This window comes from Myxine glutinosa, chromosome 10 (genome assembly GCF_964187855.1).
Source record: "Myxine glutinosa chromosome 10, kmMyxGlut1.1, whole genome shotgun sequence".
Lineage (NCBI taxonomy): Eukaryota > Metazoa > Chordata > Myxini > Myxiniformes > Myxinidae > Myxine > Myxine glutinosa.
In genome coordinates, this window is record NC_136270.1 from 58692587 (window position 1) to 58710480 (window position 17894).

General features: G+C 47.6%; 1 protein-coding gene across 5 annotated transcripts in view; it reads left to right on the forward strand.

Moving 5' to 3' along the window:
• CFAP65 (cilia and flagella associated protein 65) overlaps positions 1 to 17894 on the forward strand; it is a 245362-nt gene that overhangs the window by 5110 nt on the left and 222358 nt on the right. The gene's annotated exons all lie outside the window — the stretch shown is intronic.

Genomic DNA, 17894 nt, shown 5'->3' on the forward strand with positions numbered 1-17894 from the left:
GAAGAGCTGATTCTTCACAGATGGTACCAGGAGTGGGGTGTCAACAGACGCGGAGGACGGGAAACGGAGCCCGAGGGACAGGAGGAAGGCTGACCTGAGGCCGGCGCCGGCACGTTGATTTGATTAAAGGTGGGAGTTGTTTTATATCAGAGGGCTATTATTCCAAATTCGTACCTTCCTCCCTCGCGCGGGTTCAGTCTCCTTGTCTTCCGCGCTGTCTGCACTCGAACAGAAATTGTAAGTAAAGGCTCATTTAGGCCTCAGAATGACGTGGTTTTGTTAAAGCCAGGATAAACAAGTAAGGATAAACCAGGAAGGACTTAACAGTAAGCTTAAAGTTACAGTTAGCACCAGGAGGGGAAAATGAGGTCGGACAGCCATATAGGCTGAAGCCAGGTGGCCAAGATTTTTCCAGGAAGGAACAGCCCAGAGACAAGATGGGGTATGCCATTGCATGCCAGGGAACGAAGGGCTGTGGCTAAACTTAGATAGAAGGCCAAAGCAACAGAGGTCCAGATAGAAACAGGCCAGGACCTGGTGGACAAGAGAAAATAAATAAGCTCACAGGAAATGGGCCAGGTGGCCACAGGGTGAGAAGGACAGGAATGGTTTTTGAAATATTGAAATTTTAAGCATTGTAGCTATAGTTATTGAAGCTACAGGACAGAGGACAATTAAGTAAGCAGTTAAACAAGTAAAACAGCGAGTGATGCCGCTGGACCAGATACCAGACCAAGACCCCCCAACCCCCCAAGACCTGAGCTCAGTCCCGGGGCTCTAGGCAACACCCCCCACCCCCCCCAAGACCTGAGCTCAGTCCCAGGGCTCTAGGCAACACCCCAACACCCCGCCCTGCCTTCCCTTTTTTCACCTCAACCCACCCCCCGTCCAACCAGTCCCAAAAATCCTTTTCCTTGAATGAGAGACGTAACATGAATGAGCAAAGATTGTTTGGGAGTGGCTGGAGAAAGGCATGATTTGAGTCGATCTGAGTTTCGCGCGAAGTCTGGGAGACTTCTATGAGTATATGAATGAGGAATGAATGTATATTGGGATGTTAATTGACGTGTGTATCTAGCCAACGTATTTGTCTGTATGACATATGCAAAGCAGAGGGTTTCGGTGTGAAGCTTTGTAAGTGATCTGCTCGACGTGCGGGAAATTCAGGCCGGGAATGTCCATTTTAGCGTCTATCCGAGAGAACAGGCGAGGTCCTGAACTGAGTCCGGATTTTCATCTGTTTGGGAGTTGTTTGGGAAGCGAATTGATATAAATCGGGTCAGGAAAGCACTCGGAGTGCCCTTGTCGACCTACTGTTGATATGAAGCGGGTTTCTTGGAGATGGTTGCAGGATGGTCAATATGTGTGTTTTACTTGAATCGAAGAGTTCATTCAATGGCAGATATTGTGGATTGTATGTGTGGGATGTATCGCTGAGGCAGCTCACCTTTGGAATTGGTGTCATATAGTGCATTTTGGGTCAGAGAGGTCAAGCGTCGGAGATCCTGTTTTTTTGCGATGTTTACGAGCTAGGGATGAGTTCTGACAGCTCAATGTTCTGACAACTCACTACATGTCAGGTCGCAGATTTGTTATGACAGCTTTTCGCACTTTGTTATGACAGCCGACTGCATGTCCCAACGTAAGGTAAACCCCGCCGCGAACGCGAATAGAGCGGCGTGCAGGGAGTGTTGGGATTCGTGTGGAGGCACGAGGGTGCGCGCCAAGACGGGGGGCGGCGTGGCGTCGTCGCGTTGAGATGGTTGTGCCAGGTCGATCGGCGATCTCTGAATTTAAATCGGATTTTTGTCATGTGTGTTGTGAAATTAAACGTCTATCCGAGAATCCTGGCAATGTTCGTTTAACTAAAGTGTGGTACAAACCTGTGTTTCCGCCGTGCGGCTCCGTGGAAGTTTGGGTAGAGGGATATTGGGTGTTCAGACAGGAGCCGAGCGAGCCGCGAGTCACGGGTGTGCTGTATGAGATTTGCTCAGAGTGCTGGCGATAACTCGCCCACTCTCAGAGGAGGATGTGTGCCCAAATGCATTGTGGGTCATTTCGACTTTGCTGGATGTCGGACGTTCATGTCAGACGAGCCATGTCGGAATAGTGGCCGGCTGCGACATATATGCCAGGCAATGTCACAGGACGAATACGTTACTTATAAGATGGATTTTTATTTAAGATGGATTTATAAGATGGATAGATGGATGGATTTATTTAAGATGGCTAAAATAAACGATTTCAAGACAGAGTAATTAATTTCCGGAGCCAAGTTCCAACAGGAAGTCTTGTTCATACAGTAAGGTACAGTGCGGAGTGGCGGCTGGAAGATGCATCGATGCATTTGTGTTGATCGATGCGGACACAGATTTAGTATGCTGGTAAGGTTAAGTTATTAAAATTGGAAATTCAATAATTTGAGCAGAAATGTCACGTTTCAACAGAACGCTGATCCGAGGAAGGAGGACGGTTGAGGTTTCAACTGTCGGTATGTGGTGTGGCTTGTGCCAAGGTGTGGGCGCGAGGAGGTGTGTTGATGAAGCGTTGTGCGAACGAGGAGGGATGTGCGAAAGGTGCACCAGGTAGAGAGGTGCTGCATTGTGAAGCACGCCTCGTACGGAAGTTCCTGGACGGATTGTGACGGTTGTTGGATTCGTAGGAGCTAGCATTTTGCGATGTAGAGCCTCAATAAGGGTCATTTGTCTGTCTGGATGTGGTTCTTGCAGGGAATGACGCCGGACTTGTATTATTTGCGGAAAAATAAAGCGCTGGTTACCCCAATTCGAAGTTTGACCTTTTAAAGTTTAGTTGACCTTTGTTCGAGATATGCAAGGGAAAGGTCAGAGGTAATTCACTAACCTTGGAAGAACGACAGGCGGAGTCAGTCTACAGGGTGTTGCTTTAACGACAGGATATATAGGACTTAAATCTGGAGAATATCGGGACATTATATTGTGGGTAAAACCAAAATCATGTACATAATTAGTGGACAGAGAATATCGAGTTTTTTGTTGTTGTGGACGCGTCAGGTACAGTACGCTTGGAATTTAATTTAACCGGGCCGAGCGGTGGGGATTTGAGATGGATTTGAGTCACGTTAAATGGAGGACATTTGTGAGGATGAAGAGATGCAAGTAACGTGGATTAAATTGTGGTATCACGAGTTGGGTGCCAGAGATATTGTGGTTATTATAACTCACTGATTATAGGGGGCGCCGGGCGCACCGAGTACAGATCGGGTTGCATGATGGAGCACGCATGCATGGATTTTGGCTTTGCGAGGCTCCGGATAGAAATTGGCATTTCGATGCTGTGGATTATATTGTGCCTGCCCGGAAAGGTGATGTCCTGTGCTGGGGCTGGCGACATGCCTCTGTTATTTGTCTGTCTGTCGGTCTGATTGTAAGTCTTTGGTACTGGGAGGGCTAATTGAGTGCTCAGGCGTCATTGTTCCATGGAGGCAGGAGCTGTGAGTCACAAAATGTAAATGTAACACAGAGAGATGGACAGGACAACAATGGAGTTTATATGGACGGGTTTGGGGCAGTTTCAATCTGACAATTACAGAGTGCTTTGTTCCGTTCACGAAACATGTAAAATTCATGGAGTTGAAGTCGTTTGCAAGAAGGCAGCAGAGTCAGTACTGGGATGCAACTTCGTCCGGGGGTTTTGGTCCAGCCTGCAAGGAGTCCAGGGGCTTGTTTTAGGGCTGGGTCGCCAAAAATGGGATGCTGTGCCCATCTGGATGTAAAATTATCCATCAAGGACGGGGAATAATGTGCAGTGTGATTGGGTAAGAGGTAAAGGCCATAAAACACCAACCCCATGAGGAACGAAATAAATGGAGAGATGTTGGGATCACATGATGGTTGGGATTGAAGAACAACCTACTGGGATTTCAAACCTGTGTTTGGGTCTGGGGCAACTGGGTGATGGGCAACAGTGTATGAGTGAGTAATTATGATCTGTTTAAGTGTAAGAGGCGGTGGAGAAGAAAGGGGTGATGAAAAGTTATTTGTTTTAGTGTGAAGTAGGTTGGTTGCTTATTTGTCACAGTAAGATGAGAGTTGTGTTTTTAAGCTTGGTCTTTGAATGAATTGTTGCTTGGAATGTGTTGATTGGAAAAGTGATTTCTGATCGCTGATCCGATCTGGTTTTGAATTGTTGATTTAATTTTGAATTGATTGGAGGTAATAAGGATTTGTGTTGATTTCCTGATTTGAGTTGATCTGGAAACAAAGACAGATGGGATTAATGTGTATATCAGGAACATTTTGGAAAAGAAATATGGATATATGACATTACTAAAATATAACCAAGCAATTGAGAGTTCTTGGGTTAATGGGATATAAATAAATGCATCTACAAGTTGATGGTTTAAAAAAAAAAATTTAGTTCTGGATGATACTTAAACGATGAACAATGTTGGCAATATACAAAGAATGTGACTTGTTTTTTGGGGGGAAAACATGTGGTTTAAAATTGGTTGGCTAAGTTTTAAAGATGGAGATGTTTCGCAGAACTCTTATGATTATTTATATGAGTGGTGGACTATTCCATGGAGAAGCATGGTATGGTATAAAAATAAAGAGGGAGTATCCAGGAAAAAGATGTTCAAGTGAACTTTGTGCTGTGAAAAGAATGTCGAGTTAATGGAAGTGTTTTGTTCGATTAATTTTGTTCAATTTGTGTTCAAATGACCATCGATGTTGGGGGCAAAGTTATGGGTGAATTTGGTGAGTGGTTGTGGGCAAACGAAGATTAATTTAGATTTATCATAGTTAAGTTCGAGGAAGTTGATTTGAAGCCAGAATTTCATTTGGATGCCAGAAAGGAGAAAGGAGATGCTGAAAGCCAGAAAGGAGATGCTGTTGTCTACTCTGAATGACAGGTGGCGGTATCCAGGGCGCTGGGGAGTTTGTTCACGTTGTAAAGTTTGTTTATTTAGTTTGTTTATTGTAGAGAAGAGTGCTTTTGGGATTCCGGAGCCAGAGTGGATAATTTGAGAGTAATAGGTGGTCCATGTGAAGCTTGGGAGTGAACTGATTTGGGTTTAATAGGCACAAGCTGGTCTAAACAGGGTGAGGAGGATGGCGTGATTGATGATGTCAAAGGAGGCGTTGAGGTGAGGAGGATGAAAATGTTGAGGTTGCCGGCATCAGAGGAGAGAAAAGGTCGCTGGTGATTTTGAGGAGAGCAGTTTCAGTACTGTGGCTGGAGCAGAATCCGGATTGGGATGTTTCATACAGGTTATTGGCAGAGTGGTGATATTTGAGTTGAGTGGCCACAGCACGTTCCAAAACTTTTGACAGAAAGGGTAGATTGGAGATGGGTCTGAAGCTATTTAGGGTGTCAGGGTTTAGTCCAGGGTTTTTCCAGAATGGGGGTGAAGTTTCACGAGTTTTGGGGAAATCGGTATGTGAAGCTGGATTAAGTTGGAACTGCTTGATGAGCCATGGAGATGGATTGGGTTTTGTTGTTGGTTGTCTGGGAGTTCGGTTGTTGCATTGCCAAAGGTTTCTGTGTGGTGGACACACTCGTTGGCTGTTGTCTTGTGTGACGTGGAGGGAGATGTATGTGGCTGTGTGTGGCTACCTGGAGGGGAAGGCGGCTACAGTGGTTGATATTGGTTGTGGGTTGTCCGGGGTGCTTCGATTTGCATAAGGGGTGAAGATTGGGATATTACATTATTTTGAGTAAGTATTGGTATGAGTAATTACAGAAGTAATTATGAGTTATTAGGAGTAATTAGTGGTATGAGTATTAGTTATGAGTTCCAGGTGTTGAGCTAGTTATGCTAGTTATCCAGCTAGTTACGAGTAAGTGATTATTTTAGTAAAATTACATGTTTCGCTGTGTTGTTGATCTGGGGACAAGCTAGTTTGATGGGTACCCTGGGGTCTTCAGCGTGTCTATGTGTTTGTCTGGCTGTTACACTAGACTCTGGGATGTGTGTTCATGAGACGAATTTCAGAATTGATGACAATTCAGTGAGTATGGTGGACAACGTGAAGTGGCTGGTGTGAAGGAAGGGGTTGGGAAAGATGGACCCCCTTCACGAATACCCAGTAGGGTAGCTTAATTTCAGACATAACAGTGAGAATCTATTGTGAGCGAATCACAGTGGGTGAGGAAAACATTGTGTGTGACCAGACACCAGAACTGACCAGAATTGAAATTGGAAGTAGACCAGGTTATTTCTATTATTTGTTTATTCGTGAAAATAAATAAATAATAGGGGGAGGTTAATGGAGGTTAATGGTGGTTTGTTTGTGTTAATGGAGGTTAAAGGTGGTTGGTTTGTGGTAATTCTAGTTGAAACTCTCGCTGAAGTAATTTTCGTTTATTTTTATTTTTTGATTCGATTTGAGAGTTGAGATGATTGATTTTTTATTAATTTTATAATTTTATTTTTATTGATGTTGGAAACAGGTAATGGGATGCTGAGAGAAGGATTGAATTTAATTTGAATTGGACTGGATTAAATGGGATTGAATTTAAAAAAATTGAATATTGGATAAAATTGGATCCACTTGAAAAAAGTGGATTAGGAAATTGGAGACCTGTAGACCAGGCGCTCCCAGGAGACTTGTGGACCAGGTGTTCCACCAGAGGAAAAAGACCAGGTGTTCGTGGAGCACTTCACCTGCAAGAACGCCTTGGAACCAAGGTGGAAGGGACCAGTCCAGGTGTTGCTGACTACACCAACGGCAGTCTTTTGCGAGGGCAAGACTTCGTGGATCCACGCCACGCACTGTAAGTTGGCCATACAAGCACCAGACACCACACCCCCAGAACACAGTAAGGATGGGCCTAATCATAGGTACAATACTATTGATAGCGACAGCAGCTAGGGGAAACTCCGATTCCAATAGATGCGAAAACGAAACCCGACACCTCACCGTAACATGGGGACAAAGAGTATCACTACCATGTTTCGAACAGAAAGCCCTGCACACAAATTGGGTGAACATAAATTGGCTAGCACTGTCGGCAGGGCCTGGACGCGTTGGCATGATACTACAAAAGCAACGAGAGTTCCGGGAAGACGGGCAAGCTAGCATTAAGACCTTGGCCCAACCAGGATACCAATGGGGAACCCCTGATTTTAAGCTACAAACACGCACACGCCTAGGGAAAGACATGACCATGCAGGTCCGGTGCAGCGTCTGGACCCCTGGCGCGGCCGGTGGCGAAAAGAACTACATACCATGCATCGAATACATACTCACGCCACAACCCCAGAATAAGGCCCCAAAGAAGGGTGAAAACACATATTGGAAAGTGGCCAGGGAAGTGGCAACAATTCAAAATAGGACACACTGCTGGTCGTGCATGCGCTTTCCCCAAGCAGGCACCACAGGAATACACATGATAGTGCTACCTCTGTCCCTCAATGACCTCTGCTCACAACCTATCGATTCCCCATGTTTAGTCACCACGCTGGAAAGAGAAGGGGTTGACAACGGCAAGAGTTGCAATCGACAATTTAATTATCGCCCGTCAATGATTGCCCATGTGGCCGAGAGGCCTGCCCCCGTCTGGGTCAAACCACAGAAAGGGAAGGTCTGCCTCCAGGGTTCCGGCCACTTGCGTATGGGAGAATCAGAATGCGCCTACACTCTCCCCGGGAAGCTGGGACAAGGGAGCTCGGGGATTACATTACGAATAGTACTGCAAGATAAACACAACCACAACATAACGGCTATAACATTCTCTAGGGGGGTTAGTAGGATTAATGGGGTGGTAAAGGGACTCCAGTGCTTATCCACCCACCTGGTCCCACCCCATGGGACAATGTTTATATGCGGCGACAAGGCTTACCCCTATTTACCAAATAATTGGGGGGGCACATGTTATCTGGGTTCAGTCCTTCCTGACGTTGAGATACTGGATGAGCTAGACCCAAAGTCCTTGGACAGGCGTAATAAGAGGTCAGTCATGAATGAAGATGGAACCACTAAACTACACGGGAGTCTATGGGAAAAGGTGTTTGGTTTCTTCTTCCCAGGAGCGGGCACAGTCATGGATAGTTTCCGAATAGACAAATTGGCTTTGACCCTAGAAAAGGTGGCAAACGACACCGCTACGGCTCATGACATACTATTGGACACGGTAATTCACATGCGTACAATGGTGATGCAGAATCGGGTGGCTTTGGACATGCTCCTGGCAGAGAAAGGAGGGGTATGCGGAATTATAGAGGGAAAATGTTGCACTTACATACCCGATCCATCTGAAGGAGTGTCAGCCGCAATAGTGAGACTAAGGGAAACTAGCCACGCCCTGACGATCGATCGGATCGCGCGCGAAAATTCTTATACATTTAGCTGGCTCACTGACTGGTTCCAGGGATGGACGGGCACCATAGTGAAGTGGTTATTGACCGCACTGGCTGTGATAATCGGGGTAGTAATTTGGGGGGCACTAATGAAATCTCTAGTCCTCCTCTATATGAGAAAGTATTTTACAGGATGGAAAGTGAAGAAGCCGCCGACAACAACTATGGCTCTGACCACAGAGGCCGTCGACCTGAACGGGTCCTTCAACAAGGCAGTTGCGACCGGCGCTCCAGAAAATTGCATTGAATTTTGTGGCAACTGTGATACTTGTGTGGATCCCATGTGGGAACTGGCTGCTGCCTGTAACGGTGTATGTGATGACTGTGATACTTGTGCTATAAACCCCTTGCGTGTACTGGCTAACGCTGCTTATGTATTACAAGCTGACAGCTGCACGCCCCCTTCCGACCCAACTATGGATCTGATTGCGACACTGGGTCTGGCGGTTGAGGGACCCGACGCGGATGTCCTAGACCCGCAAGCCGACCAGGCGCCCATGGGAGACTTTGACATAAAGGAAGTCCCTCTCTTTTCTTCAAATGTTTCGGATCTCTTTGATCCAAATGTTTCGGATCTCTTTGATCCACATGTTGCGGATCTCTTTGCTTCAAGTGATTCGGATTCGGAGTTTTACGCTCTGTACCCTGACCAGGAAATTGAGACACAAGATACTGACGACATTTTGTATTCCCCAGAACAGCAACACGTGAGGGACCTCATGGGCATGACCGTTGATTAACTTCGAAGATCTGCAAGGACTGCGTCTGCAAAGGGTGGGGGGAGCCAGTTCCGCAGGGGAAGTGATGCACCCTCTGGCGGAGCAGAACCTCATCTGGACCAGACGTCTTCGTTGTGGATCCGAAACGTTAATGAACTTTCATGTTTTGAGCCCTCAGGCTCCGAGCACGCACCACACGACACGTTCGCCAAATGCACGGGCGAGGCGCTATGGGCGCACGGTATGCCCTTGGGAGATACCCGCATTACACGATGGTCTTTCAATAAAGCCCGATGTGGCACGTTGTCTCTTGAGATACTTTGTCTCGACGAGACAAGAGGAAGGAATGTCAGGTCTCAGATTTGTTACTGCTTAATGCTCAATTATAAATGCCGGTTGACTGACGTATTACCACGTAAGCTATGTTATAAAATGCTGTTCTATAATGTTATTTCATGAGTTAATAAAATGTATTCGAACCTTAGGTAGGCTGCTTGAATCGTAGACATAAATCCTTTGATAAATTGCCAAAAACATTAACTGTTTTGTTTAATGACAGTGACGCCTGAGTTACAATGAGGTTTTTGCTTCGCTTTCATTTAAAATGAGGTCATGCTGGACAATGGTATACGTGTGCTTTTTTCAAGGCTGGTCATAAAACCACGCCCACATGCGCTTGTTTTTGCGTAATGCCAGTAGAATGACATAAACCTATCGTTAACTATATATATTTTGTTTTAATCTCAGCAACGCATGACTCTGTATAAACATGCTTTGGATTACTCATGTACACAAACCCATAAAATATATGGGTTTGTTTGGCTAAGCATACACTCTTCTCTTTGTGAGTTACAGTTCTGTTTTCTCGGAGCCCAGAGAAACAATTGGTCCAAATGATAAGGAAAAGCTGACTCCCCCGAATGATAATGGTGGGAGGAACCTCTCCCAGTGTTGTTTGTTCCCTCGGAGATTTCCTGATAAAACGTGTCCCTATATAAATGGACTGGGAATCAATGTGTTTCCAGGAAGGCTTGACTTGGCATGTTCTTGCTGTAGATTGCTGTAGACGTCGGTCTCCTCCGGATCCGTATAAGTTGGTTATTAATAAAGCTGCGCCATTCCAGGCTATTGTGGACTTCTTTTGCAAACGAAGAGCTGATTCTTCACATGTATATATATATATATATATATATATATATATATATATATATATGTATATGTATATGTATATATATATATATATATATATATATATATATATATATATATATATATATATATATATAGATATATATATATATATATATGTATATATATATATATATGTATATATATATATATGTATATATGTATATATATATATATATATATATGTATATGTATATATATATATATATATATATGTATATATATATATATGTATATATATATATATATATATATATATATATGTATATATATATATATGTATATATATATATATTGTTACCGACACGACTTTGATGTTAAAGTGGGCCGAGCGGAATGGCCGTCGTGTCCGCACAAATTACCCGACTATACTCGACGTTGACGAAGTCGCGCGATGCTGGCTCAATAAGAAAAAGAAGACACCCGGCTGGATCACAATAACACAATACGACACCAGGGGTTCAGTTCTCAAGACCTCCGGAGGAGGTTATATTAAGGCGGAAGGTTAGATTACAACTACAAGAGGGACAGCATAGAAAGACAAGCACTTAGACACACTCTTATATTAACCCCAACAGACGACAGATAAACGGGACAAAAGGCTGACTCACACGGGGGTTGATGAAAAGGACAGCGGGTATCGATGGCTCAAGGTGCACTCTTGGCTCAAGGCAGAATCGACTCGGTCCGGTCCAGAGATGCAGGGAGGTCACAGCGCTCGGAAGGCGACGTTCTTTCTCCAAGCTGAGGCGCATCTGACTCAGCGCTCGCAGGTGGCTTTCCTTCTCCAAGCTGGGTGCGCATCTGACTCAGCGCTCGCAGGTGGCTTTCCTTCTCCAAGCTGGGTGCGCATCTCTCGTCACATCCGGCGCGGGGCCGCGTATATCCGGCGGGGAGTGACACGCCCTCGGCTCGTTAGCTCCGCCTCGTGGAATCGGCACGTTGCTTCTCATTGGGTGCGTGCGGGGGGTTTACCAGGCTCCGCCCTTGACGAGGAGCTGACAAGGAGCCCCTTCGTGGTAACCCCGTGGAGCGCATGGTCTGGAGCTAATCGAGCCGGTGTGAGGACGCATCCTCCCCCGCTCCGCCGCCATCTCCTCTGTTGTTGTTGTAATTGTTGGGGAAGAAGATGGAAGGAGGTATGGGAAAGGTCCTAAACTCACTACTGATGCCATATAATCACATTCTGGTGCAACGAAGAGTCATAATTAATGGAGACGAGGCCTTAACTGACATAGATTAAGAATAACTAGGAAGATGTCCGAAAGTTGTCTACGTGTGGTGCGGTGGACCTGGGCACGACATTTAATGGGGGAATAAGGGGAAGGTCGGCTCTACTGATTGTTATTTACATGCAATGGGACTAGGGAATGGGGGATTGGGGAAAGTTGGGGAGTATTGGAGAAAATAGGGGAATATTTACAAGCGGATATGGAGGCCAAATTCCATATTCGCAACAATATGTATATATATATGTATATATATATATATATATATATATATATATATATATATATATATGTATGTATATATATATATATATATATGTATATATATAAATATGTATGTATATGTATATATATATATTGTATGTATATGTATATATATATATATATGTATATATATATGTATGTATATGTATATATATATATGTATATATATATATATATGTATGTATATGTATTGTTACGGACACGGCTTAAGATGTTGCTTGACCGAGCGGAATGGCCGCCGTGTTCGCACAGTTTACGCGATTACCCCCAACTCACCCGATTCCACCCGACGTTGACCAAATCGCGCTATGCTAAATCAATGATTGGAAAGGACACAACGACTGGGATAAATGAAACGACGCAAGGGGTACAGTTCTCAAGACCTCCGGAGGAGGATATAATTAGTGGTGGAGAAAAGGGGTAGATTACAAGGTAATGAGGTAAAGACACAGAAGAGATGGGCACTTAGTTACAGTCTTATCTTATCCCCGACAGACCACAGACAAACGGAACAAGACTGACTTACACAGGGATTGATGGCAGGGAAGGGCAGGTAGTTCGATAGCACAAGGTGCACCTTGGCTCAGGGACAGGATAAAGCGCGGTCCAGTCCAGAGATGCGGGGAGGTGTCACAGCGCTCGGAGGTGGCGTCCTTCTCTCTCCAAGCTCAGCGCGCATCTGACGTCACCTCCCTCTTCCTGCGCATGCTCAGCGGGGAGTCACACGCCCTCGGCTCGTTGGCTCCGCCCCAGATGGGACCGGTCCGCCGCTTCTATTGGGTGCGGGGGTTACCGGGCTCCGCCCTTGACGAGGAGCTGACAGCGAGCCCCTACTTGGTAACCCCGTCGAGCACATGCTCGATGGCGGCTCGTTGGAAAGGCATGGTGCCCTCCCAACACCCCCTACCAACCAAGCCGGAGTGAGGACGCGCACTCCCCGCGCCGCCGCCGTTGTTGTTGTTGTTGTTGTTGTTGTTGTTGTTGTTGCTGAACCGTGAGGAAGAGCTGCGGGGAGGTATTGGGAGGTCCTAAACTTCCTAACGGTGCCATACAATCACATTCTGGTGCAACGAAGAGTCAGAATTAATGGAAACGAGTCCTTAACTGACATAGACTAAGAATAACTAGCAAGATGTCCTATAGTTGTCTACGTGAGATGCGGTGGACCTGGATGCGACATTTAATGGGGGAAATAGGGGGAGGTCGGGTCTACAGAGTGTTGTTTACAGAAAATGGGACTAGGGAATGGGGGATTGGGGATAGTTGGGAAGTATGGAGGAAATAGGGGAATATTTACAAGCAGATATGGATGGATGTAAATCCCATATCCGCAACATTGCACCCTTCTCTACCTCGGGGCGTCCCGACCCGATAAATTTTTACCTACTTTAGTGTGGCACTCAGATGTAGTTCCCTCTACTATTAACTCAACCCTGAGTGCGACAGTTTTACAGATGTTCACAAATGAGTAAATATGTCCCCCTGCGACGTTGCACCCTTCTCCTCACAGAAACACACCCACAGGATAACCGAATCGCGGAAAGCATTCTCAAACTAAACATACAGCCGGTAGGGAGCATCATTTATACAACACTACACTGATATTTACACTACGATCCAGGACCTGTTCTTTGAGGAACACATGCAGATGTTATGCATAGAGAGAGAGCACGCATGCCAGCATCGATACACCAACCCACGAGTGCCCTGTGGCCCTACGGCCTTTAATAATGTGCAGAGCACCCCATCCAAGCACCAAAAGCACCACCCCATACACACAGTCAGCACCATCCGGTACACCAATAAAGTGTTCATAAACAATGCACAATTAAGTGTCCATGGTCACCGGTGGTGTCGCAGCCGGCCGATGTTCTGCCGCTGGTCTTGCCTTCCTGGAGTGCACTTGGCCTTCTGGCTTCTTTAGGAATAAAGAAAGGCGCCAACCGCGTCCATTTCTAAATTGTGGCCGTCAGGGGGGCCAACTAAAAGTGGTTCACCTGTATGGCATAGGTGCCACGTTGACCCAGAGGTCCATCAACGGGTGGTGCTTGCCCGCAAAAGAACTGCGGTCCATTGTGGGCGGCCACAAAAATTGCGGTCCATATGGTGTATCGATCCAGGCAGCAAGCAGCGGAAGTACAGGCCCACAACTGCGGAGCCAGCACCTCTATCTCCTCTCTCTCTGCCCCAAAGCCAGATCCTCGGAGGTGGGAGACAAAAGAAGACAAGTGAGTAAGGTGGTAAGGGCGCAAAAGTGCACGCAATACAAGGTAATGCACACTGGGGGCACATGGGAACCAGGTGAGACAGGTACGTTCCTACCGTACGCCCCCCCCCCCCCCACCAGGTAACCTACATTGCCCCTCCCTTACCCCTTACGGTATCCACAAAACACAACACTACCCATAAACATCTACTTTACACATCAACAAACGTCCCTACTGTCTTCCCCGTTCCTCCCATAAACCAAATTCGTCTTCTCTCCCTCCTAACCAATCAAATTTGCCATTTCCAACTCTCATCAAAATTTGCCATCTCCAACTCAACATCAAAATTTGCCATCACCAATTCATCATCAGTCCCTCCTAAGGAGGGAGAGATGGAATCACCCCAATGTCTCATCCACGTCGTGATGCGTCTCACAAATCCACACAGCAATTCTCCTTTCCTGCAACACAGAACAAAGGAACACAGGTGTGGAGTCATCATCATCACCTCAGGTAAGTGGCTGCGTATGGTGCGACAGGTTCATCAATCCTAACTATTTCCTAAATGACTTTAACAACTTTACATTACCCGGGGTCTTTCCCTGCCAATCCATTGGCCAACTTACACTATGGGTTCTAAAAACCAATTCCCATTGACCAAACTGTGGTGCTTCTCAATTTGGGGTCTCACTCCCCCGATTCATCTCCCGGTGCCCTTGCACAATTTCTGGGCTGTGACGTGTAGCTCTCCCAGCAGGTCTACCCACCTGCACACCTCCACCACTGTAGTTGCCACCCGAGCTTACCTGCTCCTTACCTAACCTATCTAATTTGGGAAGGCCCCTCCTGGCTCTGTCACCCCACTCGGTGCCCTCTGGCACTGGGCTACCCGGGTCCGTCCTCCGGATCCTCGGGCCCCATCCACAACTACCGGCTCCCAGAGCCCACCTGCGGCCTCACCTGGCCGACATCCTTACAGTGGTGGAGTGCCCAAACCAACTACACACACTAACAGGCTACACGCCCAGCCATTTCCACAACACTAATGCACCCATCCAAATACCATTCTTCCACCCGCACCACAGATGCCAATATCCAACCACAATTTACCTATACCCTCTACCTAACACTTACACTACCCGCCCCGGGTATTCGTGATGGGGGTCCACTCTTCCCCCATTCACACCTTCGCACCATGCACACCACTCCGTACCACTTACTCCAACTCTCTCCACACCCCTCATTCCAATACTCCATGTATTCCACACACCTGTACTTGCACACCTGTGCTCTCATACTTGGTGCCGCCTGCACCCTTCTCTCCCCCAAGCGCATTCGTGCTGATCCACAACACTCACTACTCATACACTGCTCCACACACCTGTCCAGTTCTCACACAGCATCATCTCATCTAACTACTCCCCTCTGAAACTTGCGCTTCCCAGTCGTCCCTTTAAACTATTGCGCTCCCTCGTCATTATCATCCGCACTAATCTACCTGCGTCCCCACTACAGGTATCAGTCACTAACTAACCTTAACGTTACCTAATGTCATCTTCGCTAGATCCGTACACACAATATCCTAACCCACCCGGGCTAGTTTTCACTGCCATACACCCCATAATCTATAGCGCATTTGCCCCTTCATGGGAAGGGTGGCAGGGATGCCACCCTTACCCACCGGGCCCATCGCTCATCAATCCCCCAGTCCTCTGGCACTAATAAGCCCCCCTTATTCAGAGGTACTGGGTCCCGCCTCGGCATCTAAAGCCGAGGCAATCCACGGGGGCGCCTGCTCGCCGGTGTAAGGCCTTATCCGGTCAGCGTGGACGATCCGAGGGAGGGCTCGTGGCCCCATTTTGATTTTTACTACCACATCACAGACTTGCGACAGGACGACCCCCGGGCCTTGCCAGGGAGAGGTGAGTTTCGGGCACCTACCCTTCCTCCTCCGGGGATTGAAGAACCAAATCTTCATCCCCGGAGTGTACTGACTCCCCTGGCTCCGGTGGTCGTACCTGCGCTTCATCTTTTCCCCCGCCAGATGGAGTTGGCGGTGGGCGAAGGCATGGACTAGCTCCATGCCTTCCTCTAGGTGACGTGCGTACCCCTCCCTCGGCGGGTTAACCACTGTGTCTGGCACGGGACCGCATAGCAAGTCGGCGGGAGCCCGTAACTCCCGCCCATACATAAGCAACGCTGGACTGCATGCGGTGGCCCCGTGCTGGCTGGTTCGGTAGGCCATGAGCAAATAAGGGAGATGTTCGTCCCAGTCATCCTGACGGGTGGCGGTGAACAGTGCCAGTTGTTGGATTAAAGTTCGGTTGAATCTTTCCACCATCCCGTCAGATTGAGGTCTTAAAGGCGTTGTTCTTGTTTTCCGAATTGACAGGAGACTGCACACATCCTTTAGCAATTTGCTCTCAAAATTTCGTCCCTGGTCGGTGTGCAACTCCTGTGGAATCCCATGCCGGCACACAAATCCTTCCACGAAGGCCTGCGCTACCACCCCTGCTTCTTGGTTGGGGAGGGCGTAGGCCTCCGGCCACTTGGTGAAGTAGTCCATCACAACGAGGATGTACTTATTACCTAGGCGGGTGCGGGGTAGTGGGCCTAGGGTTAGTGGTGGAAAACGTGGAGTGGAGTGGTTGGTGCGGGAGGAGTGGATGGGGAGGATGGACCTCCATCACGAATACCTGGGGAGGGTAGTTTAAAAGTAGGTAGAGGGCATAGGTAAATTGTGGTTGGATATTGGCATCTGTAGTGCGTGTGGAAGAATGGTGTTTGGATGGGTGCATTAGTGGAGTGAAATGGCTGGGCGTGTGGCCTGTTAGAGGGATGGTTGGTTGGGCGCTCCTCCACTGGTAGTCTGTCGGCCAGGTGAGGCCGCAGGTAGGCTCTGGGAGCCAGTTAGAGTTCAATGGAGCCCGAGGATCCAGAGGAAGGACCCGGGTAGCCCAGTGCCAGAGAGGGCACCGAGGGGGTAAGCGCCAGGGAGGGCCTTCCCCAGGTAGGTTAGTGAGGAGCAGGTAAGCTCGGGTGACAACTTCAGTGGCAGAGGCGCACAGGTAAGTAGACCTGTTAGGGGAGCCACACGACCCAGTCCTGAAATTGTGCGAAGGCACAGGGAGTTGAATCGGGGGAGTGAGACCCCAAATTGGAGAGCGCCACAGTTTGGTCGATGGGAATTGGTTTTTAGAACCGCATAGAGTAAGACGGCCAATGGTTTGGCAAGGAAAAACCCCAGGTAGTGTAAAGTGTGTTAAGGTCATTTCGGAAGTAGTTAGGATTAAGAATCTCCTCGCACCATCTGCATCCACTCACCTGAGGTGACGACGGTGCTCCACACCATGCCATGGTTTGTTGTTTATTTTTGTGCAAATGTTTTGGAAAGGTGAGACGGCATAATGACGTGGTGTGACATTGTGTTGTTGTTCCATCTCTCCCTCCTTAAGAGGGATTGATGATGAATTGTTGATGGCAAATTTGGTTAGACATTGGGATTGGTACGAATTTGGATTAGGGGAGATATGGGGAAGACGTGACGATAGTGACGAAATTGTAAATTGTTGTGTAAATATGGGGTAAGGGCAAGGGTAGAGTGGGTGACGGGGGGGGGGGGGGGGGGGGGGGGTGGACGTACGTTAGGGACGAGCTTTCTCCGCCCGCCCTCCGTGTGCACCTCGCTCTGCATTACCTTGATTGATGTGTACCCTTGTGACCTTACCCCTCGCTAACGCTGCTGCTTTGTCTTCCTTCCCCACCCATGGACCGTGCTCTCTGGGCACTGAGGGGGAGCGTGCGGGAGCCCGCAATTGTGTGCCCGAATTCCTGCTGCCAGCTGCCTGCATCCATGCACCACTTTATGGACCGCACGTCTTGCGGCCATGCACCACCTTATGGACCACGGTACTGTGGCCGAGCACCACTTATGGACCCCACG